Source organism: Castor canadensis, chromosome 4 (assembly GCF_047511655.1).
Source record: "Castor canadensis chromosome 4, mCasCan1.hap1v2, whole genome shotgun sequence".
Lineage (NCBI taxonomy): Eukaryota > Metazoa > Chordata > Mammalia > Rodentia > Castoridae > Castor > Castor canadensis.
The window spans coordinates 127,039,624-127,065,391 of NC_133389.1; the positions used below are offsets into that span (position 1 = coordinate 127,039,624).

The 25,768-nt window shown below is 42.2% G+C and overlaps 1 long non-coding RNA gene across 2 annotated transcripts; it reads right to left on the reverse strand.

Annotated features, from left to right (window-relative positions):
- Positions 1-1,066: 1,066 nt before the first annotated feature.
- On the reverse strand, positions 1,067-25,373 carry LOC141422588 (uncharacterized). 2 transcript variants are annotated; one of them, XR_012447255.1, is made up of 6 exons: positions 18,101-18,150; positions 17,823-17,916; positions 17,416-17,537; positions 9,869-9,948; positions 7,883-8,032; positions 1,067-5,238 (listed from the first exon to the last, which is right to left on the reverse strand). It is a non-coding gene; the product is annotated as an uncharacterized lncRNA (long non-coding RNA). The 2 variants fall into 2 exon arrangements; XR_012447256.1 differs by lacking the exons at positions 17,823-17,916; positions 18,101-18,150 and adding an exon at positions 25,309-25,373.
- Between the last annotated feature and the right edge of the window lie 395 nt (positions 25,374-25,768).

Sequence of the window (25,768 nt, forward strand, 5' to 3'; positions counted from 1 at the left end):
ATGTACTGAGCAACATTGTATCTCACTGTAACCACAACAGCCTTATTGTGCAGATAAATGCACTGTAACCAGAGGAAGTTACAAGAGTAATTAATGAAAAGTGAAATGATGGCCCCTGCTTTTTTCAGCTTCCTGCAAGACCCAGCTTCTCCAATTTCTCTCATTCTCCTCATATACATGGCATGTGACTCACACACTTAACTAACTACTGTGACACACATCTGTACCCCAGCTCTCTTCTCCGCCATCTGCTTGAATGCTTCAGGACTCATATTCAAGCTATTAACTGGTATGACCTAGGCACTGGGCAATCAGAAGGAGCCTGGCTTACTGCTGGGTCAAGGACCTGGAGAGGCTCCTGCCCCCTGCAACAAGACCCTGAGCTGCAGGTGAGCAGGGAGGCCAGGAGGATCCGGGGAAGCCCTGCTTATGTCAGCCTCTCTAGGGAAACTGTGGAGGATCCAGTCTTCTGTAACTTGTGTACCATGTGTGCAATACTTCTGGTTAATCACTCCACATTTAAGTACCTACAATGTGCAGAACCTTACAAGAAAAAGTCAATCAGACATGTCCTTATGCCTCACTTTATATCCTGATAGAATAGCTAAGAAATGCATATCCGATAGCTGTAATAGAAGTCAGGAAGTTGTTTGTGTTTAAAGATGGGCCCAGAAAAACGGGTATGGCAATTGGGGAAAGGAAAAAAAAAAAAAAAAACACAGAAGATTTCATCCTTTTTGGTCTCAACTCATAGAAGGCTTCCCAGAGGTGTCATTTCAACTGGCTGCTGAAGGAGGTGGGAGGACTTGGTAAGGAGGAGCTCACAGGGACTGGCAGTCCAGGCTGTAGGAAGAAGATGAGGCCACAGGCATAGGTAGGGGAGATTCAGGCCACAGCAACAGTCAGGCCTGACTGGCCTGAAGGGCGCCTGGGGTCACGAGTGGGGGTGGGGGTCATACACAGGCATCGGCATCGGGTGGGTGTAGCCGACAGGTGAGGGAGGGGTCTGCAATCCCCCCCTTCCCCCCCCCCCCCCCCCCCCCCCCCCGCTTTTCTAAGTCTGGCCAGGCACTTTCCTCCTCGGTTCTCATCGTAAGGGGGGTGCCAGTTCGGGGCTCCAAGAGGTCGCGGAAGGGCTGGCGATTGAATGCTGCCCCTGAAACCGCTGCCTGGGAACGGCGGGCGTCCTCCCAGGTGGTTGGGAAGCAGCCCAGCCCGAGCCTGGCTGGAGTCCAGTGTGGCTCAGGAGCCAGGACCGAGTTCATGGCCATGGGCAGCGAGTGCTCTCTGGTTCCTAGCACCAACTCAAAGGAGGATGGAGGTGGGCAGCAGCTGAGCGGGAAGAGTGACCCTCAGACTGCTGTAGACAAAATTGGAAACGCATTCAAAAGTTGCTTTTACCATCGCCTACAATGTATGTGGGTCCCTCAGAATTTTAGTCCAAGGACAGCGTGCTAACCGAAAAGGCATGGGTTAAAGAGTTCCACTCATCCGGTCCAAGTCTCTTCTTGTAAGAGGGAAGCTAGTTACCTAGAAATGATCCATTGGCAGGGAGGGTTCAGGGATGTAAAATGAAACCAAAGAAAAGGGAAGTTAGTGAGTAATAATTTGTCCCTACTTCTTTACCTTGGTGCAAGAAAGAGAGTGCTCTGTTCTCCAGGACTGGTAGAGTCCAAAACAGGAATATCTGTGCAGCAAATGCAGACAGGATAAGCAGTCCCTCTTGTCTAGCACCTATGCCCTGAGCACAACCCACTCCCTCTGCTCCACTTCTAACTTGCCAATCTGCCTTCTAATCTGCCACCTGGTTTCCTGAGTGCCCTGGCTCTACAGCATCCTGTGTACATAAACAGCCCCAGTTTTCAAACAAAGCCCTTCAACCATTGCTTTGCTTTTCAGAGCACAATCTAAATTATATTCTCAGAGGCTCATGAATTCTTTGAAGAATCTTTAAGTTTTTGTTTCTTTTTTTTTTTTTTAAAGACAGGGTCATACTCTGTAGCACTAGCTGTCCTCAAACTGGGATCCTCCTGCCTTAGCCTCCCAAGTGTTGGGATTACAGGCATGAGCCACCACACCAGGCTTTTGTTTTCAGTTTAAAGATGATATAAAAATTTTAACACAAACATCACCACCTCTTTACAGAGCACTGCCATACAGTGTCAATGGCCAGACTAGGTTTGCATTGATGACTGTTTTGGTCAAGTTATCACCTAAAGTGATATAGTTTGACTGAACTATAACTCGAAGTAGGATATAGTCAAGAGTCTATATGATCTCAAGTATGAGAAACACTTCTTACTATGCATAATCTCACCAGCTGTTTTCCACATCAGTTTAGTGCAAGTTTGGAGGTACTCTTAGCTGAACCACCTTGAGTGAAGGGGTGCAGAAGTTATTGGATCTGTGAAGCTGCAGATCAGGAGTTTATTGGTATCAATGCATTGCCAATCCATGAGGCAGCAAGTCAGATGGCCTCCTCCCAATAAGTTCACCTCACTTCTGTGTGACAGATATAATTAGTTAATCGGACACACTGACTTTAGATTTGAAACAGGAGAGTTTTCTGATCTGAGTAAGTCCTCTAATACCTGCTGTCAACTCTATAGAATACAGGTAGCAATCACAATGGGGATGTTGTGCTAGTGATTTCAGGCCTTCTCCATGAAGTAGGTCTGGCCCCACTCCTGACACAGTACTCTAAGAAGTTTGTGGTTTGCCAAGATGCTCATTCAGTGAAATGGGGGAGTCATCTCACTACTCACATCTCATCTACTGTGACCAGTAGACTTGGTCTGGTGGAATTGTGAATAGTTTCTTCAGATGCATCTGGAACAACTGGACATCCACATGCAAAAAAGGAAAAGCATCTGGACACAGACCCGACACCCTTCCTAAAAGCTAACTCAGTATGAATGGTAGATCTAAACTATGAAACTCCTGGAAAACAGGACAGGAAAAAAACTAGATGGTCTTGGATAAGGTGAGGTTTTTCTACATACAACACCATAGGCATGACCCATGGAAGAAAGACTTAAATTTCCATTGAAGTTTAAAACACCTGTTCTGCAAAAAGACACTACCAAGAGAATGAGAAAATAAACCACAGACTAGAAGACACATCTGTCAAAAGACTATTATCCAAAATATTCAAAGACCTCAAAAAGTCAACAATAGAAAAACAAACGACCCAATCTAAAAATGGGCAAAAGATCTTAGCACCTGAGAAAACACACAGATGGCAAATAAGCACATGAAAAGGTGTGTCATCAGGGAGATGCAAATTAAAACAATAGCGATGCCACTACACATCTATTAGGATGGCCAAGATTCAGAACACTGACAGCATCAGATGCTGGCGAGAATGGGCAGCAAGAGGAATGCTCACTCATTGCTGGTGGGAACACAAAATGGCACAACCACTTTGGAAGACAGTTTGGCAGTTTCTTATAAAACTAAATATATTCTTACCATATAACCCAGCAATTTTGCTCCTTGGTATTTATCCAAATGACTTGAAAACTTACATCCACACAAAAACCTGCACACAGGTGTTTATCACAGACTTGTACATAACTGCTAAAACTTAGGAACAACCATGATGTCCTTCAGTAGACAACTGGAGAAGCTGGTACATTCACGTTATCCAGCATTATCAAGCAATAAAAAAGACATGGAGGAACCTTGAAAGCACATTAACAAGTAGAAGAAACCATTCTGAAAAAGTTGCATAGTGAATAACTCTATGACATTCTGGAAAAAGCAAAGCTAGGGAAACAGAAAAAGATCAGTGGCTGCCAGTGGCTGGAAAGATGAAATGATGAACAGGCACAGGACAGAATTTTAGGACAGAAAAACACTCTGTCTGATACTGTAAAAGTGGGTGCATGCCATCATACATTTATGTTTGTCCAAATCCCTAGAATGTACAATCCCCTAGAATGAACCCTGATGTAAACAATGGGCTTTGGGTGATAGTGATGTGTCAACACAGGTACATCACTGAATCAAAGCTACCTCTGGCGAGGGATTTTGATAGGAAAGGAGGTTATTCATGTTGGGGGCATATGAGAAATCTCTGTCCTTTCCTTTTAATGGTGCTGTGAACTTGAAACTGCTCTAATAAAGTCGTCTAAAAGTTTCTTTCGGCAAACAGTGCATCTGAGAGGCTTCTCAGAGAGTCTGAGTCACAAAAACAGTAAACATGCTTTCAGATGCAAGAACCAAAAGGGACTCACTGGTTCACATAACTGAGAGTGTGGGGAAAGATCAGCCTGCAGCAGTAGGTCCCGTGGCTCAGCACTGTTTCTTTCTGCCACTCTGCCCTGCCAAACACACATTGGCTCCACCCTCAGGCTGGCTCTCCTCATGGACATAGAACAGTTGCCAGAAACCTATAAGCCTCATGCCTCCTCATGTATGGAAGCTTCTGCTCAGCACTCTCGGCACAAATGCCAAAATTTACCCTAATTAGAGTCTTCCTCCATGCCTCTCTTTATCACCTTCTATACTCCATCTATTAGAAAATTGGTTCTACCTTCAAAACACATTCCAGTTTCAACCACCTCTCATCTCCACAGCTCCCGGCCTACTGCCAATCATCAACATCTCTGGCCTAGATGACTAGGGATGCCTCCTAACCACTGCCCGGTTTCTACCCCTGCTTTCCTACAGAAGCCTGAGGGATCCTTTAAAAATGTACACCCATAATGTCAGTACTCAAAGCCCTCCAGAGGCTCCCCGTCTCCCGCAGAGTTAAAGCCAACCACCTTGCAAGGCCCTTCCAAGGCATGATCTGGCTCCCTGTGACCTTTCTACCTTTAGCTCTGCCATCCTCTCTCTCTCTCTCTCTCTCTCTCTCTCTCTCTCTCTCTCTCTCTTCCACCCAACTACATGGCCTCCTAACCGTTCCTGGAAACATACCATGTGTATTCAGCTGCTGATCAGTAACTTTATATTCAGTGTCCCCTCTATTTGAGGCACTCTTCTAGAGAGGCACATGACTCACCTGTGAGTCACTCTGTCAGTGAGGCCTACTCAGAATAGCCCATTTAAAACAGCAATACCTGGCACTCACAAGCCCCCTGCCTTGCTTATATCTTCCCTATAGTATGCTCACTTGGTGTGTTGATGGATTTACTTACTACTTTCCCCCAGCTGGAATGTAAGGGATTTTTGTCTATTTGTTTTACTGATGGATTCCCAGACCCCAGGACAGTATTCTGTTCATAGAAGGAGCTAAAAAAAAAAAAAAATGTGTTAAACAAATGAGACTGGCTCAGGTCACCCACTCTACTTCTAAACTCTTAGGAAGCTAAAATACCTAAGTCCTAAAAGCTGGGATTGTTACCAAAGAATGACGAAGCTTGGGTCTAGAGAACTTGGAACCCTGACTATGTCCTAAGAAAGAGCCTGGAAGAATGAACAGAAAATCAGGAAGTTAACAGCAGTGTATGTTTATCCAACATGCCTATTCCTGGGAGCTACCTTAGTCCCATGAATCAAGATCTCTAGGGATAGGGGTTGTAAACCTGTTCCTCCTCTTTTTTTTTTTTTTTCTTTTTTTTTAACCAGCACCCCCAGGTGATTTTTCAAGTCATGGAAACTGAGAATAGTGTATAAATGCCTGGAAGGAGCAACACGGTCATACTGTGAGATATAATTGAAGTGTGACTAAGAGAATTGGGATATAATAAAGAATATTAACATACCAGAAGGAAGATCTTGGATTTAGGAAAGAGAAACTCAAGGACCAAAATTTGGAAAATGTATCCAGTACTGGACAAGAAACAAAGACTTAAATCTGGAGACATTATTCATAATCTCATCACTAGACAGGGTCATGAGGTAATTTGTCAAGACCCACAATGTGAAACAGTTCTCAAAACCATCTATATTAGTTTGCTAAGGCTGCCATAACAAAATGCCATCAGCTGGATGGTGTGGCCAATTTACTGTCTCACAGTACTGGAAGCTGGAAGTCTGAGGTCAAGGTATTGGTAGGGTTGGTTCCTTCTGAGGGCTGTGAGCAAGAATCCATTGCATGCCTCTCTCCTAGGATCTGGGAATTTGCTGCAATCTCTGGCAATTCTTGGCAAAGAAAAGCATTAGCCATCTCTGCCTTCATCTTCACAGCATATTCTCCCTCTGTGTGGGTCTGTGTCCAAACTTCCCTTCTCATAAGTATACACTCATAGTGAATTAGGGGCCCTCGCTACTCCTGTATGACCTCATCTTAGTTTATTACATTTGCAGTGACTTTATTTCCAAATAAAGTCACATTCTGAGATGCTAGAAATTAGAACTTGAGGACACATAGTGTCCCCCGTAGCACCATTTCTTTTCAGATTTCAAAATCACCAAACAACTTTCTGGTGACTAGGAGTATAGCTCAGTGGTAGTGCTTCCCTAGCATGTACAAGGCACTAGGTTCAGTCCTCAGTACCAAAAAAAGAATTTTGGCTATGTTTCCCATTTAATAAACAACTTTCTGGTTACTAGTATGGCTCGCTAGGTACCCAGGATTTCGCAGTGGGGTCCTGGAGAACACACATGAGTCAATTGGTCACTGGAGATGATTTGGCATTCTATTCATTCAAGAGTCTTCAGAAAGTCTGGTAAGTATGAATTCACTCTGTTCAATTGACAATATGACTACAAACTTACAAACACCCCATCAGACTCTGCTATGCTTTGAATGTATCCATTCTCATTTAATCCCCAACTTAAATGTTAATAGCATTTGGAGAGCCAGGTATGCACACCTGTAATCCCAGCATGTGGGAGGCTTAGGCAAGAGGATCAAGAGTTTCAGGAAAGACTGGGCTATATCAAGAGACCCTGTGAGAGACAGGGAGAGAGAGAGAGAGAGAGAGAGAGAGAGAGAGAGAGAGAGAGAGAGAGAGAGAGAGAGAGAGAGAGAGGAGGGAGGAGAGAGAAAGAAAGAAAGGAAAGAGGGCAGGAAGGAAGGAAGGAAGAAAAAGAAAGAAAGAATGAAAGAAAGAAAAGGATTTGGAGGTGGGGCCTCTAAGAAATAGTTAAGATTAGATAAAGTCATGCAGATTGGGCCCCTATGATTGTATCGGTAGCATTAAAAGAACAGGAAGAGAGACTCTAGGTAACTTTCTCTGCCTCTCCATATAATGCCACCTCAGTGTTGTGGTACAGTAAAAAGACCCTCATCAAATGTGAAACAAATGACAGCACCATGCTCTTGAATTTCCCAGCTCAAATATGGCCCAAATAAACTTTTATTCTTTATAAATTACTCAGCTTCAGGGATTTTGTTATAGAAACAGAAAAATAGACTAAGAAAGGTCCTGTTAGCAGAATTGGTTGGCTTCTCTCTATGATGTTATTGGATCCTCTGTATAACTGCAAGGGAGCTCCACCTTAGCAGATTTAGAAAAAAAATGAAGAAAAACAAAGAAGCCAGGAGACATGCCACAGTGAACATCTCTCACCAGCCCTGCTTCCCAGCAGTCTCCACATCAAACCTACTTCTAAGGGTCCAGAACTGACATCCTCAAAAATGAAGTGTGGCATAGTGTGTGCTCTAATTAAAAGGGGATAGAGATACCTGAGTTGAAGGCAGAGATTCCCAGATATTTTGCAATAGACAATCTATGCATTTACTGGTCCCATTACTTTGAACAGCAGGCTTTTTTCTTTTATTTGTTTTGGGAGCGTAAGTCTTGTTACATAGCCTACATGTGCATGGAATTTGCTAGGTAGCCCAGGTTGGCTTCATACTCTCTGTCCTCCTGCCTCCTATTCTTAGTGCTGGGATTTCAGGCATGGACAGAAACAATAGGCATTTTGAAAAGGATCAGACTTCTATAGACCAGGAGAAATAAAACTATAAACCCAGGAAAATACTCACCTGCCTTTGTTATGCTATCTGACAAGACAGCCCCTGAAACCTTGTATCTGGGAGCCTCCACGAGGAGAAGAAAGATCTTGATCTCAACACAAACACTCTTGCTTGTCACAGCCTTTTCTGGCTCCATCACAAGTCTGTCAAGCTCTGTGTCTGTGGAGAAAACACAAGACTACAACTGAGGTGGGAGTTCTACAGCAGCCTCGAACATTGTCATAAACTGGGAAAAATGTTTTCTTAGATTACCTTAGATTTTTTATCTGTCCATAGAAAAGGATATGATCGAATGGCCTTCAAATGGCTCGGGAATGGTGGATTAAATACGTAACACAAACTTTGTGGGCCATTAGCTTAGAGCTTGAGATTCAGGCCAGCTATCTTCAAAGCTCAAGCCATAACAGCCACAGCTGAATACAATGAGACTTCCAAACCCTAGTGGTTGACCCAGAAATGTAATCTAACAAAATTTTCATACAGTAGAAGTTCCCTTAACAGGACACTTCTTAACTGATTAACTGACACTCTCTACTCCTCTCTCACAGCCACCAATGCCAACGCACCGAATGCTGGGATAAAATAAGTTCATTGGATCACACTGGCGTTTTTAAGATGAACCAATACAGATCAGCTGAGTTGTATGGTTAGAGACATTTATTTGTTTTAAAACATGTTTCTGACTATTACTTAAAGCAATGAAATATGAGTGCAACCCCCTCCAAAACAACAACAATCAAAAAGTCACAAATTATGAAAATGAAGTTCAATGTTTTGTGAAGACTATAAAAGCAAGTCATGGGTTGGCAGAGTGGCTTAAGTGGTAGACAGCCTGCCTAGCAAGTGTGAGGCCCTGAATTCAAACCCTAGCACTGCCAAAAAAAAAAAAAGTGTGTTCTATACAAGCAGGTCACTAAAGAAAAAGCAATAAAATTTGCTATCAAATTATCTGTGGACTTAGAAAAACATAAAAAGTTAGGAAGTTTTAAAGCCTGAAGAACTCCACACTGATCTAGCTCTCTCCTCACTGTAGAAAAAAAAAACAAAGGCTGGAAATCATGACTCCATGTGAGAAGGGTAGGATTAAAACAAGAAAAACAAGTCATTTCAGAGGCAGACACACAGAACCTGACATCTATAATTGGTAATGAATGCAAAATTATATGCTTAAATAAAAATTAAAAGTTTAAGTTATACATGTTTTATAAATCTCAGTCACAGCTGATTAAGGAGCTAATTAAAATTTTTGGCCAGTTATTAGAATACAATGGAACTGGATTTGAATGTTATAAATTCATTAAACTTATCAATAAAGGAAGGAATCACAAAGCATGGCCTTAATGTTTCAGAGAATACAATCAGGTGGCTAGTCTACAAAATAACATAATTAGGGTAGAATACAAACAAGAAAATGACAGTTTCATGTCGGGAAGAACTACCCACTTATAACCTAAAGTTTCATAATCAGCCAGGGAAATGAATTATCCCTGAGCCTTTTCTGGTTGCTGTGTTCCTGCTCCACTACAACTGGCTATTCCGAAGTCTGTCTCCTCTGTTCTGCCCAAGTTCCTGAATGAATTCTGTCATTGTTTATATGAGTCCATCAACTAGGCCCTAAGCTCCTGGTCTTGCTTTGGTATCCCTTCCTTCAGCACAGGGCCTGGTACCTGTGCACAGACAAATCAAGGTGTTGTACTAAATGGAAGTTAGCTCTGGTTGAGTGAACTGTAAATTTGGATTTGTGTGTGTGTGTGTGTGTGTGGGTGTGTGTGTGCGTGTGGTGTTGGGAATCAAACCCAGGGCCTTGCATATGCAAGTCAAGCGCTCTCTTCCACTGAGCTGTACACCCAGCCCAAGAAAAATTTTTAAAAAGTGTTACAGTAATACAAGCAGAATAGCACTGGCATATTGTAAATCCCAGAAGAAAATCAATGGAAAGGTAAAAGTTCACAAGGCTAGTTGAACTAATTATTAAGACCAAATAGCTCACTTTACCTTGACTCTGGATTTAATGTGAATCTTCTTCCATGGCTTTGGTTTCCTGCCTTGGGTCTTGACACTTCAAAGATAGTTCCCTAGATAGGAAAGAAAAATATTCTACTCACTAAAAAGGAACTGTTTTTACACTTCAAACTCTCTAGTACAAATCAGTAAAGATTGAGTGATCTGGAAAAAAAAATGAAGGAAAACTCAGAGAAAAGCTATTGTGGTGATGTAAGGATTTCTCCTCCTTGACCACCACACCCTGAACTTTCCAAAATATGATCACTTTATCAGCTAAATTATATGTAATATCTATCTAATTGAAGTACTTTTCCACAGTAACCTAGTAATACATACTAACTGTAGCAAAGTTAAAAAGGACCAAAAAGGTGTCACAATATCTGATCTCAAAATATACTACAGAGCCATAACAATAAAAGCAGCATGGTATCAGAACAAAAAACAGACAATAAGACCAATGGATCAGAATTGAAGATCCAGACATAAACCCATGCATCTATAGCTAGCTGATCTTTAACAAAGGAGCCCAAAACACACAATGGAGAGAAGACAGCCTCTTCAACAAATGCTGCTGGGAAAACTGGATACCCACATGCAGAAGACCGAAACTAGATCCCTGTCTTTCACCCTGTACCAAAATCAACTCAAAGTGGATCAAAGACCTTAATATAAGGCCTGAAACTTTGAAACAACTCTGTGAAGCAGTAGGAAATACACTAGAACAGGTAAGTATAGGGAACGACTTCCTAAACAGAACTCAAAAGGCTTAGGATCTAAGAGAAACAATGAATAATTGGGACTGTATCAAATTAAAGAGCTTCTGCACAGAAGAGACAGACCACAAAATGGGAGAAAATCTTTGCCAGCTACTCATCTAGCAGGGCTCTAACATCCAAAATCTATAGGAAACTAAAAAAAACTCAGCCCCCAAAGAATCAACACCCCAATGAAAAAATGAGCACATGAATTAACAGGGAATTATCAAAGGAAGAAGAACAAATGGCCAGTAAATACATGAAGAAGTGTTCACTTCTCTGGTTATAGAAGAGATGCAAACCAAAACAACACTTAGATTTCATCTCACATCAGTTAGAATGGCCATGATCAATGGCAATAACAAGAAGAAATGCTGGTGAGGATGTGGTGAAACAGGAACGCTTTCACACTGCTAATGGGAATGCAAATTAGTACAACCACTATGGAAAGCAGTATAGAGATTCCTCAAAAAACAAGAGATAGAACTGCCATTTGATCCAGTTACACCGCTCCAGGGCATCTACCCAAAAGAACGTAAAACAGGACAGAATAGAGGCACCTGTATACTGATGCTCATAGCAGCACTATTCACAATAGCTAAGTTCTGGAAATAACCCAGTGCCCTACAACTGAGGAATGGATCATGAAATTGTGGGACATATACACAATGGAGTATTACTCAGCCACAAGGAATAATGACATATGGTTTGAAGGTAAATGGAGGCAACTGGAGGACATCATGTTAAGTGAAGTTAGCCAGACTCAGAAAGACGAAGGCCTCATGTTTTCTCTCATACATGGAAGATAGATCCAAAAGATAAACATATACACAAAAACAAGCATGACCATATACAGACTCAGAGGTAGAACATATCTGTAACAGTGGAACTACTGTATGGAACTTGGGGAAAGAGGGGAAGGAAAAGAGAATGACAGAGCATCAGTAATATCGCATAACATAAGATGTGAAGGATGTGTAGTGAAAGATGTTAAAAATGGGGGTTGGGAGGAAAAGGGGTAAGGGAGAGTAATGGAAGGGATTGAACAGACCAAAGCAAAGCACACCCACAGAGGGCATACGTTGAGACACTCCTTTAAATGTCAACTCAAATATTAATTATGAAAACCAGGACTGTAAAATAGGCACAATGTGTGCGGGATGTTTGGGGGATAGTTACTGGTGGGAGGGGGAGGGTGAAGGAAGGAGATTAAGGTGACAGTATATGGCAGATGGACTTCATATACCTATGTGAAACAGAACTAAGAAACCTCTTGCAATTGCTTTGAGTGGGGCAGGGAGGGGGCTGAGGGGGAGAGACGATGGGGGCAATGTAACTAATGTACAATAGAAGTCTAATCGGAATTGTCGCTATGAACCCTCCCCTATATCATGAATATATAATTTATTTAAAAATTTTAAAAAGGACCAAAAGAAGATAAAGCAGAAGGGGAAAAAAAAAATCACTCATAATCTTATTACAACGAGGCACCCCTATAACATGTAGCATACTCTCTGTCAATTTTACTTTCCACACTTCACATAGTTAAGATTACTAAATAGTTGAGAGTACTATACATGATAGGTTTGGCAGTGCTGGGATTTGAACTCAGGGCCTCACACTTGCTAGGCAGGCGCTCTACCACTTCAGCGATTCCATCAGCCTTTTTTGGTGTTGTTTTATTCTTTTTTTCTGAGACAGAGTCTCAGGAACTATTTGCTCAAGGCTGTCTTGGAACCGAGATCCTCCTGATCTCTGCCTCTCAAGTAGCTAGGATTACAGATGTGAGTCACCAGCGCCCAGCCAAAATACATTTTTATGATCCTAAACTAACAGGTGATTTTATATCTTAAGTTTTCTTCTACTCATCCTGTTCAATGAATAGTTTTCATAACTTCAAATTTTCTAGGACAATTTCTCTTTCTAGGTATTGGTGAGGTTTTATTAATCATTCGATCTTCAAAGGTGGAGTCAACTAACAAGCAATTAGATCAGAAGTGCTCTGCCCCTGTGAGTGGATTCCTGTCCTATTTCTGGAGTGGCTTATACAAAGAGTGGTTTTGTTACAAAAGTGGGCTTGGGCCCGCACCACTCCCTCATTCTTAGCCTCTGTTGTCCTTCCACATGCCACATCTCCCAGGTGCCATAAGGATGAGCCAAATAAATCTATTCTTTTATAAATTACCTATACTGTTGTAGCATATGATAACAAACTAACACCCTAGATACACTCACTTGAATCATTTCCCTTAATCCCCAGTCAGCCATGTGAGGCTATTTTTATTAGCCCCAATTTACAGCAGGGGAAACTGTGGTGTAGACAGTCACAGAACTAGTTACTGCTGAAGCTCAGATTCAACTGGTTAGTCTGTCTCCAGAGCTGGGCTCTTAACACTGTTTCTTTGAGATGTCGGAAGGCTTATCTGAGACTGGACAATGAAAAAATGAAAACCATCCAATCAAGTGTCAGCAGAAACAGGGAGAACAAATATAATTAACGTCTCTGTTTTAGGATAAATACCCCCAGGAGACTACTATGGGCAGAACAGGAACAGAGGGAGCACTCTGCTATGCCCAGCACTTCAGTCATGTTGGAAAACAGGACATCCCTTGGGCCACTTGGACAAGCTGTCCCTCCTCTCAGGTATCCTTACCCTGGTGGACATGGAGGCCACCTCTCCCCAGCCCTCCCACCCGCACTCTGCAAACACACCAAGAGGGTTCAAGGCTCATAAGTGACTTAGGCAGCAGGCCCTTTCTGCAAACCAGGCCGTTCACACGAGTGCTCCTCTTGCCGGGCAAGGAGAAACAGGCAAGATCGCAATATTTTCCTTACAGAAACTGCAGGGATGCAGCTGGGGCTTAGAACTGGAATGACTAGGTGAAGGAGCAGAACAAGAGGCTGGGGTCACACCTCACTCTGCCCTGGGACTTCTGGGGCATCAGCTTGTGCGTACCAGGCATGCCAGGTGCGAGACCACCTGGCGGTCTTCAAGGCTGCACCAGACGACATCAGGGTCAGTGGGAGGAAAGTAGATTCCAGAAATTTACAGCCAGTGTTCAAGCTAAATAACATGTTCAAGAAACAAACAAACAAGAACAAAGCAAAAAGAAAACACTATGGCAGTAAGGGGGAGCATCAGATGCAGAGTGAAGAGTGGTTTAAGTCTGTGCATTTCCTCTGGCTAGCTTTGAGCCAAAAGCAAGTCACTGAAGCCTTTCTGGCACGTTTAACCATCCCTCCCCTCGGGGTTGTTGGGAGGAGACACTGAGATAGTGCATGTGACCACGAATACTATTAATGACATACAAGTGGAAGCTATTGTATCTTCAGAGATTTGGTGCCCAACAGACGAAAAGAAACACAGTAGCTTAATTCTGACTTCTAGCAAGACCACAGCGAAAGCCATGTTTCCCAATGAGACACCCCAGGGACCCATGGGACTGTCACATAGTCCTTGCAAATTTGTCTTAACTAGGATACTTTTAGCTCACCATCATTAGAAAACAGCTGGCCAGCTTTTACTAAAGGTGGCATGTTACAAAATCAAAGATTGGGTGTCAAAATGATGAAAAGGGAAATGATTAGGAAACATTTGAATAAGCCAAACAAAGCAGGTTCTTTGTTGTTTTACTTCAGACCTCGGAGCCTTTGGTATTGTGACTCAAAAGAAATCCAGACGATCAGCATTTCACGACTGACCTGCTAAGAGAAGCCCTTGATCATGAAGCCTATCCTGCAGTCACATTCTCACCAGCAGGGTGGACTGATTTTGTTCTCAGGATTTCTATGCTTTTGTACCTGAGGGACAGAACTACAACTTTCACTTTTGTACCTATAGCCAAATGCTTGCAAAGAATTGAACCTCATAGAACCATAAGCAAAATTTATGGAGTGACTTTGTGCTAAGCAGGGGGCTGTAGGTGCACGAGTGTACAATATGAGTAACACCCTAGCCCTCAAGGAATTCCCAGTCTCAGTGGAGACACACACACAATGACAGTGCAATCAGTTGATCTGAAGCAGCTGTCTGTTGGCCTGGAGTAGGCGGGGTCAAGTCTCAATCTCAGGTGCTCCTAGTGACCACACAGGAAATAGAGAGCTGCAAGTCAGAGGTGGTGGAGAATTGGAGAAGGCAGGCCTGGTCTGAAGGGGAAGTGGCCGTGAAGCCGTGAAGGATGTGCCAATTGTTGATAGACAAGGCCAAGTTACTGCATTTACCAACTTTTAAAGAGAAGCCAGAAATCTAATTTTCATCTGAAATTACCTGACAAATATTGTCAGTTAATCCTTTTTTTTTTTTTTTTTTTTTTTTTTTGGCGGTACTGGGGTTTGAACTCAGGGTTTCATGCTTCCTAGGCAGGCACTCTACACTTGAGCCACTCCACCAGCCCCTGTCAGTTAATTCTGATGTTTAGTAAAATCAGCAAAATTCATTCTGCAGGCTGGAACTGTAGCTCAGTTGTAGAGCCTTTGCCTAGCATGCACAAGGTGCTGGGTTCAATCCCCAGTACCTCAAAATGACAACAAAAAACACCTTATTATCTGGGCTCCCAGTTTGTAAACTTTGGCCTACGATTATCTGTTTTACACAGAACTATTCAAAAGTAGGACAAGAACCCAAGAAAATTAAGAAATACTGCTTCCCAGTGACTGACCATGGAAACATAAATGCTGAGGAAATAATGTTTAATCATTATAACCATCCCAAAATATTTGTTATGTGGAACCATGGGTCTCACTGTTCTAATGATAACTTCTGTGACTTAATCATCAGACTACCATTCCTCAGTTTATCCATGAAAAACAAAAACCAAAAATCTTGGCTCCACCTGAGTAGCAAAAACCCTAAATTCTCTAAAGCAAATGAATAAAAATGACTTTCTGAATCTAAAATACTGGCTTGTGCACTGGAGGTGTGGCTCAAGTGGTAGAGCGCTTGCTTTGCAAGCACAAAGCCCTGAATTCAAACCCCAGTCCTGCTCCCATCTCCCAATTTGATGTAAAAAAAAAAAATCTCTTGCAATTAAAATACTGCCTTATGACCCATCCCTTTGGGTTCTCAGAATAATTGAGTTTGGGGAAGGAATTCCTGTGTGAACATATACATTATATAATTGTCAATTCTATTTTTAAGTTACTGCCCAAGGTAGTTTGCATTTATTTTGCAAACATGTTACCTAATTATAGTTTGGTTTTGTTTTCTTTTTTGCAGTTCTGGGATTTGAACTCAGGGCCTTATGCTTGCTAGGCAGACACTCTACCACTTAAGTCCCCCAGGTCTTTTTGCTTTATGCATTTTTCGAATAGGGTCTTCCAGTTTATGCCTGGGCTGGCCTGGACTGCGATTCTCTTATTTGTGCTTCTCTTCTAGCTGGGATGACAGATGTGCACCACCACACCCAGCTTTTACTGGCTGAGATGGGTTTTTTGAGAATTTTTAACCCAGGCTGACCTAGAACTACAATCCTCCTGATCTTTGCCTCCCAAGTAGCTTGGGTTACAGGCATGAACCATTGTGCCCAATTTAGTTTGGTTTTGTTTCCTAAGGGATTGAAAGTAAAGATGCTGAGGAGTGCTAAACAGGAAGCTGATACTGTCCAGACAGCTTAGCTATTACTGTGGCAAAGGTTACTTAAAAAAGGAAAAAACAGGCAATTGATTTGATCAAGACTACAAATCAACCAGGCATCATCCCAGCAACTTGGGAGGCTCACACAAGAGGATCATGAGTTCAAGGTTGGCCTGGGCAACACAGAAAGACTCTGTCCCACCCCCCTCCCCAAAAAAAGAAGAAAAAAAATTAAATTGTTTCCATTTTCAAATTGTTGAGAGAGGGATTTTTGAAGAAGGGAAAAAGTATAGAGAGGAGGGGGAGAGAAAGAAATGTGATATAGTCCCTGTTACATGCAGCCTGTGTGAAAATCTTATCTTGGCTTTATAGACAGAGTATAAAATAATCATGAATTTACCCCACCCCTCCCTCTCAGCAGATAACTTAGCCTGTTTCATAGAGAAAGTGAATGGAAAAACCCCTCCGCTCTCTGGCTCTCACCTCATTATAGCCACTCTTTTGACTAGACTTAACAAGTGTCCCTTCTCCTGTGGTCATCCCCAGCAAGCCTTATCTCAGTAGTTCTCAGTCCTAACTAGGATACCTTCACCTGAGGACAGTTTTTGGGGTTTTGTTTTGTTTTTGGTGGTACTAGGGTTTGAACTCAGGGCCTCATGCTTGCTAGGCAGGTGCTCTATTACTTGAAATACTCTGCCAGCCCTTTTTAAGCGTTGGGTATTTTCGAGTTAGGGTCTCACAAACTATTTGCCCAGGCTGGCTTGGAAACACAATCCTCCTGATCTCTGCCTCCTGAGTAGCTAGGATTGCAGGTGTGACTCACCAGTGCCGGGCTACCTGAGGACATTTTAAAACACGAGGCCTGGGCTCACTCCTAGAGATTTGGAGTAAAGTGGGTGGAATTCCAAGTGACTGTAATATGTACTGACCCTTCCATTGCTCTCCCTTGAACCTCCAGTGCCTTCTCTTCCCTGCATCTCTCCACAGCTTCGCGCCCTTCCATATTCTTCTCTCATCCTCTCCTACTCATCAGTGCCAAATCTCTTACAAAACAGTGCCTGCCTGCCCCAGGCCTCACCTCCCCTTCCCATCTAGCTTCTGTCCTCATCTCTCTAAGGAAAAGCTGCTGTGAAAGTCACCAGCCTTTCCTTTGGTCGGACTCTCAATGGTTAATTTTCAGTATTTTTTTGAAACATTTGACACTGCTTACCACACCCTCCTTTTGTTGAAATTATCCTCTTCGATTGTTTCCTCTGTAACTCTGACTTTCCTTTCTCAGACCCTTTCTTAGTCTCTTCTTTCTTCTTCCTGGTTTTATTAAAAGTTAACCTCCTGGAGAGGGGATAAAGGAGCATGAAGGAGGGGGTGAATTCAACTATGATATATTGTAAGAACTTTGGTAAATGTCACTATGTACCCCCATACAACAATAATAAAAAGTAAAAAATAAAAAAGTTAACCCCTTGGAAACAATCCATTTGCCCACCAACTGATGAATGTGCAAACAAACCATGATGTTCTATAAAATGGACTGTTCTTCAGCCATAAAAAGGAATGGAGTGGGCTGCAGCATGGCTCAAGTGGCAGAGCACCTGCCTAGAAGTTCAAACCCCTTACCACCAAAATAGACAAATCCATAGAGACAGAAAGCAGACAGGTTAGTAGTTGCTGGGCTGGGGCTGGGGCTGAGGAGTTTCATTGGTACAGTTTCCTGTTGGGGAGATGAAAACATTCAGGAATTAGACAATGGTGATGATTGTACAACACCAGGAACACACTCAATGCCACCGAATTGTACACTTTCACATGGTTAGTATGGTGATTCTTACATTATGTGAGTTTTACTACAATAAGAAATGTACCTTGTCTTGTTGAAAATAGGAAAGTTAACTAACCTTTGCTTCATTTCTTCTTCCTGGGTGAGGTCATCCCTGACACAGCTCCTATAATCATATAGATACTAGGATTCTCAGATCTTTTTCTCAAGCCCAGCCTCTGTTCTGAACTCTGGGTCAATGTGTCCAAAGAAAAGACATCTCCAGAAAAGGGTATCCCACAGAAACCTGCAGCTAACTATTCCTGTGAATAGCTGAATGTGTCACCTAGACCCAATCCTGTCCTTCCTCCTCTAATCCTGACCCTGTTTATGATACTGTTATTATATTAGAATTCAGAATGCATCATAAGCCCCTCTTTTTCTCACCTCCCCCATATTGGGTCAGTCATCAGGTAGGATCTCAGGAGTCTGTTATCTCCTGAACTCTACAGCAAACTACCTTGCTTTAGTTTGTCTCATCTGGATCATAGATCCAGTAGAAACTTCACTGGCCTCCTGCCTCTAGTCTCACACCCCTCTAACCCAACCGCAGTGCTGCTAGAACTGTGCCACAGAATGACCAAGATACAAACCTGCTTCCAATCCTTCAGGGCTTCCTATCAGCATCAGGATAAAATCAAAGCCTCTTTGCCGATATCACAAGATCCACCATGATCTGACCCTTCTCTGACCCTTCCCTTCCCTGGTCTTCCTTCCCTGGACCCTCCAGTCTTCTGCGTCTCCTTACACATTAGGTTGCAGCCAGAACTACTTCTGCTATTGTACTAATGCTGGTGGGATTCAAGTGTTTGTGACTTGGTATCTCTGTCAGCTTTAGGACTGTCAAAAGACAAAATTACAACATATTTAATTTTTTTTCTGACAGTAGTGAGCTTTGAACTCAGGGAGGGCCTCACACTTGCTAGGAAGGCCCTCTACCACGTGAGTCACTCCACCAGCCCTGTTTTTTGTGTATTTTCAAGGTAGGGTCTTGTGAACTATTTGCCCAGGGTTGGCTTTGGGCAAGCCAACTGAGTGATCCTCTTGACACTGCCTCTTGAGTAGCTAGGATAGCAGGCATGAGCCACCAACACCTGGCTACATTTTTTTAAATAAATTTTTTATTAGAATATATTCTTTGTATGGTGGGGGGAGGGTTCATAGTGAAAATTCCTATTAGGCTTATATTGTACATTGCTTTAGATCACCACCATCGTCTCTCCCCCTCAACCCACTCCTTGCCCCACTTAAAGCAATTGCAACTGCTTTCTTTGTTCTATTTCATATAAGTATACTAGCTTTCTTTTTGTCATAGTAGAATTGAGCAACACCTCACACCATAAAAGAGAATGAGTGTTCTGATGACTGAGCAGAAGAAGTTGGCTTTATAGATACAGAAGGCTAAGAAAAGCAGAATCTAAAGAAAAAAAAAAAGCAAATTGGTTACTTCAAAGTTGTTTTCCTTGTAAAGATCAAAGCAAAGGCGACTCCTTTATCATGCCAATTAATACTCGCTTCTTTGGGGATTTGACTATTAGCTTGGTGGTGAGGAACTTCTGCATGAGTGACTCCATTTTGTTTTAACCAGTTGGTCCAAATGCAGTAGGTCACTCCAAACCAATGACCTCATGTACATTTTATTGAACAAGCCTTTGTCTCTTCCATACATGGGCAATACCCAAAGCTGCTTGAACAGATTCCAGGGGCACCTCCTAGTGGAGTGAGGATGACTTGAGGCCATTGCCTGTCCCCACCTTGCAAACTCTTGACTCATTGATAACCTCCACCTTCACTCTTCCCAGCCACCTTGCTTTTCACTCTCAGGGATATCAAGAACCCACTGTTTGTCAACAGTGAGCAGACACTTGCCCCTTAATGTAAGAAGCACACACTATCTGTGTCATTGTCTTATTTTGGAGAAGGCTGAGAGTTCAGGTTTCTCCTTTGGGCCCTGTCCATTCCATTCCTGCTTTCAGCAGGCCACAGTAGATTTTCTTTCATAAAGAGAGGAGACCCCACTCAGCCATTGGCTGAGGTCAAGTGACATTTCTGTGACTCCATGGATATCATTGACAAGGATGAGACTAAATTGGGCATTCATGTTTTTGAAAGTAAGTTTATTAAAAGAAAAATGTTGGACAAATAATAATATATATCATTTGTGGATAAGACAAAACCTGAAAGTTGTTCACAAGTGACTGTGTGTGGGGAAATGTCTGTCAAATGTATAGCTCAAGTTGGCTTCAAGGAGGGCACTGTAGGACAGGAGGAAGGACAGGAGCCAAGATGAGTGAGAAGAAGGGGAAGGGACTCCTGTGTGGCCTCCTGAGCTGGAGGGGGCCTGCCCTCACCTCAACTGTCACACCACTATACTTTTCCTGATTGCAGCTTTCATGAAACAGTAAGAGAATCCCAATATTCTTGACAAGAAAACTCATTGGGATGAAACACTGAAGAAAGAAATGGAAGAAAACACCAGAAGATGAAAAGACCTCCCATGTTCATGGATCAGCAGAATTGATATTATGAAAATGTCTATATTACCAAAAACAACCTCCAGCTTCAATGCAATCCCCACAAAAATTCCAATGACATTCTTCACAGAAATAGAAAAAATAATTGTATAATTCATTTGGATGCACAAAAGACCCTGGAGACCTAAAACACTAATGAGCAAAAAGAATAATGCTAGAGGAATCAAAATACTGACTTCAAATTATATCACAGACTCATGGTAACAAAAACAGATGCAAAGACCAATGGAATACAATAGAATATCCAGAAGTAAATCCACATGGCTATAGACATCCGATTTTTATAAAGGCACCAAAAACACATTGGAGAAAAGACAGGCTTTTTAATATATGGTGCTGGGAAAACTAGATTTCCACATGCAGAACACTGAAGGAGATCTTTATCTTCTGCTCTGTACAAAAGTCAATTCAAAACAGATCAAAGATCTAAATGTAAGATGTAAAACTTTGAAACTACCAGAGAAAAACATAGAAGAAACATTTCAAGAGATAGGCATGGGCAAGGACTCTCTGAATAGGACTCCAAAAGCTCAGGAAATGACAGGAAGAATTAACATATGGGATTGCATCAAATTAAAAAGCTTCTGCACACCAAAGTCAACAATTACCAGAGTGAAGAGATAGCCTACAGAATGGGAGAGAATCTTTGCTAGCTATTCATCTGACAGAGTATTGATATCCAGAGTATATAAAGAAAATTAAACACCAGGCAGGGATCAAGAGGATTGCAGTTTGAAGCCAGTCTGGACAAAAAGTCCACTAGACCCCATCTCAAATAATAAAAAGCTGGTATGTGGTGGTGCATACCTGTCATCCCAACTATGTAGGAGTCATAAATAGGAGGACTGCAGTTGAGATCCATCAGGAAAAAAAATGTGAAACCCTATTCAAAAATTATGAAAGCAAAAAGTGCTGGGGGCATGACTCAAGTAGAGCACCTGCTTGCCAAGGACAAGGCCCTGAGTTCAAACCCAGTACCATGAGAAATAAATAAATGCTCAAAGAACAAATAATCCATTCAATAAATGGACAAATGAACTGAACAGACAATTCTCAAAAGAAGTACAAATGACCATTAAATACATGAAAAAATGTTAAACATCCTTTGCCATCAGGCAAATTCAAATCAAAACTGCACTGAGATTCCATCTCACTCCAGTCAGAATGGTTATCATGAAGACAACAAACAATAACAAATGCTGGTGAGAAGGCAGGGAAAAAAGGAACTCACCCACTGTTGGTGGGAATGTAAATTAGTGCAACCACTATTGAAATCAGTATGGAGGCTCCTCAAAAACTAAAAGTAGAACTACCTTACAACTTTGGCATATACTTGAAGGAATCTAACTCCATATACAGAGACACCTGCCCTCTCATGTTTTTTGCAGCACTGTTTACTGTAGCCAGCTTATGGTATCAGCCTAGGTGACTCTCAACAGATAAATGAATAAAGAAAATGTGTATATAGATATACAGTTATTCAGCCATAAAGAATAAAATTGTCATTTTCAGGAAAATGGATGGAACTGAAGATCATCATTGTTAAGCAAAATAAGCCAGACTCAGAAAGACAAGTATCACAAGTTTTCTCTCAGATGAGCAATATAGATTAAGAAAAGAAAAGACAAAAAGAAATGAAAGTAGAAAGAGGACTATTTGGGAAGAGGAAGGAAGCCAGTGGGAATAGGAAAGGAGACAGGAGATGGTAATGGGGGAATTATAATCAATTTGCATTATATACAGGTATGAAAATGTCCTAATGAAACCTGTTATTTTGTATGATTAACGTATCCTAATAACAATAAAACTCTTTGGGGGTTTCAATGGGAAGGAAGGAATTTTCATGACACCCTATCCTACAATTAAGAAAGAGCAAGAATTGTCTTTGGATGCTGGATTCTGTGTACACAGACAGAGGGCCACAACTGTCACTCTGAGGCAACAAATTGCTGATTTAATTATCTAGTAATGTTCCGGAAACTGTAAGTCGTTTGGTATTTCCTCTGAGAAAACACCTCCAAATTGTCAGCAGTCTCCCCTGCGTCCTAATTATTGTGTCACTAACTGTGTTAGTTACATTTCTTTTTTCCACAAAATGGGTCCCTCAGCATTGGCTGATCGTAGTTATTTTTTAATGGCCAAATTTGATGGCTTTACAAAGAGTTCCCCAAAGCCACTGGCCATCTGGGCTTCAAGCATCAGCGTGAGACAAATGTGGATTGGGCAATTCTGTCTCACCCATGTGTTGACCCCTCAGTGGAAAAAACGTCAGCAACACATGACAGTGATCAAACTAGTTATGAATTTGGCCGTTCTGTCTTCTAAGGATTAAAACTGCATGATGTTGGTAGACCTGTTCTGAGTGCACTGTGTATAGTAATTCCATCCTCTAACATAGGCATTGTATCCCCTTATTTTTCAGCTGAGAAAGTGAGGCACAGAGAGGTTTACAAGATTATATAGCCAGGCAGTCTGCATCCAGAGTCCTTGCCCTTCAAACCAGTTGCCCATACCAGAAGCAGTCAGTAGCATCTTTAGTATCACCAACAAGTAAGTATTGAGTTCTAGACAGCCACGTGGACTGCTTTGCTTGTGTTCTCACTTAATCCTTCAGCAACCCCATAAGGAAGCACGATTGCTATTCCCCACTTAGGCTTATGTAGAATAACTTGCCCAGAGTTACATGACTTTTAGTGCTGGGTAAGGATAGCAGCCCTGTTGGAATCTTTAACACTGTGAGAATTGTTGATCTGGGGCCTCAATGCAATGACTAGCATAGCATCAGGGACATTCAACATGGCCTAGGAGGCCCTCTGCAAAATAGTGCATTGTAGGGCTGGGGCAGACTGAAAATATATAATGAATCTGGAGAATTTCATACAGATAGAAAATAAAGTAGCGCTCAACACACACACACACACAAAGCAAAATACAAAAAAAAAAAAGGAATGAAGTCATATCAAAAAACCACATGAATGAACCTGAAAAAGCTTCTAGTGTCTAAAAGTGGAATAATTTGAGCTACAAAATAATAATAATAATTGTGTTGGAATAAAATATCAGTGCATGCTGGTATAAATGCATGAGTGGATAAATAAGTAAATGAGTAGAAAGGATGGAATGTCCTTCCAGAAGGAGTTCACATTATAAATGTAGAAGGAATGAGTCAAGTAACAATTGTACAGACAAGATTCACAGATGAATACTAAAGTTAGGGAGTGAGACTTTAAAGAGTGGCAGAATCTTTGCACAGTCTCAAAGTGTCTACCCCAAAATATTAGTTCCTGTGGTGGCTTTCACGTATCCACAAATTCTTTGATACTCCTTCCTCCCAAAAAGGACCTAACTCCTTACTCCTGGAGCATGGGCTGAACTTAGTGACTTACTTCTAACAGAGTATGAAAAAGAAAACCAGAGGGCTGTGGGTGTGGCTCAGAGGCCTAGTGCTTACTTCCACGTGTGAGGCTCTGGGCTCCAGGAAGGAAAAAAGAAAAGGAAGGAAGGAAGGAAGGAAGGAAGGAAGTTACTCAGTGTAGTGAAACTTGACAGACCCCACCTTAATCAAGTGATCAAGGCTCACATTATCTGTCATGATGATATCATATACTCCCTGATGTGGTATCATTAGAAAGGCACTTTCCCTTATGGCATTCTTCCCCAAATTCAAAACCCTAGTCTAGTAGTCATGAGAAAACATCAAACAAACCCAAATTGCAGGACATTCTACAAAATTCCTGACCAATACTTTCCAAAAGTGTCAAGGTCATGAAAAGCAAGAAAAGCCTGAGAAATTGTCACAGATTGGAGAAGACTAAGGAGATGTATGAGCTAAATACTACAGAATTTGGAGAGTGTTTTTTATTTATTTGATTTTTTTTGTGGTACTGGAGTTTGAACTCAGGGCCTTGCACTTGCTAGGAAGGTACTCTACCACTTGAGCCATGCCCCACAGCCCTTGCCCTAGTTATTTTTCAGGGAAAGTCCCTTTTTTGGCTGGCCTTAGACAGGGATCCACCTACCTACACCTTCCCAATAACTAGGATCACAGGTGTGGGCCACCACGTCCTGTAGAGGGTTTCTGCCTGTCTGACGAGCCCATGTTTTCTCTCATTAGACTAGACCTGCTTCTTCCCCACAAGTTTATGATTTTTCTCTGTTGGCATTTGAAAGTCTCAAAGGGAATTAGAGAAAACAGATCGCAGGGCTAGGATGAGGCAGAGTAGGCATAGAGACAGGTCTAGTCGATGGTAAAAACTAAGAAAATCAGAATAAAATATGGGTTTTACTTAATAATAGATCATTATTTCTTCACTAGCTGTAACAAATGTCCCATGCTAATGGCAGATATTAATAATAAAGAAGCTGGATGTGGGATACATGTGAACTTTCTATGCTATTTTCTCAATCATTTTGTAAAATTATTTCCTGTTCTAAGAACAGTCTAATCATAATAAAATAAAAACACAGTAAATGCCCCATCTGTGAAAAGCGGACAGAGCAGAGACTCCCTGTTTTTGAGCCCAGGTTTGTTTTTGTTCAGGAACTTGTGAGGCTGTCCAGAGAGAACACAGCATGTAGCAGAAAGAACAGACACAGAGATGATGGAAGGACATGAGAGAGGGGGCACAATCAGTCCTAGGCAAACAGAATAAGGAGGCATTTAGCATGCAAAGGAAAGAGACTTGATGTTTCTAGCAAGTTCTTTCCCTTGGCTGCCCCTCCCCCAAACTTCTCCCCACTCCTGACCTCTTACCTTGCTATTTTCCCCCTGGTACTTATTCTCTTCTCATTGGCTGTAGGATGCTAGATACTGTCCCTCCAGGCTCACTCTCTATTGTTTTCCACCCTGGCCCTGGATCCCCTGGGGCCAGGCCAGTGGGAGGAGGGGGGTGGAGCTCTGAGGAGGGAGTAGAGTCGCCTCAGGGTCCTTAGGCCCTTGTCCACCAGTGTTCCTCTCACTGGCCATGTATGTAGGAAGCTGTAGATCCTGCCAGGCAGCCTGTCCCTACATCTCTTCTCACTGGCTTCTGGAAGCTGCCCCTGCTTCTACCCTTGCAGGTCCCCTAACAGGAATGGCTTCCTACAGTGGAGAACTTCTGGACACTGCCATTATTCCTATGGCTTTCCCCCAAACTCTGCCCACATCTTGGTCAATCCTCCTGGCATTAGTCTCTTCTCCATTACTTAATTGAGTGTGTCATCAGTCTCCAGCT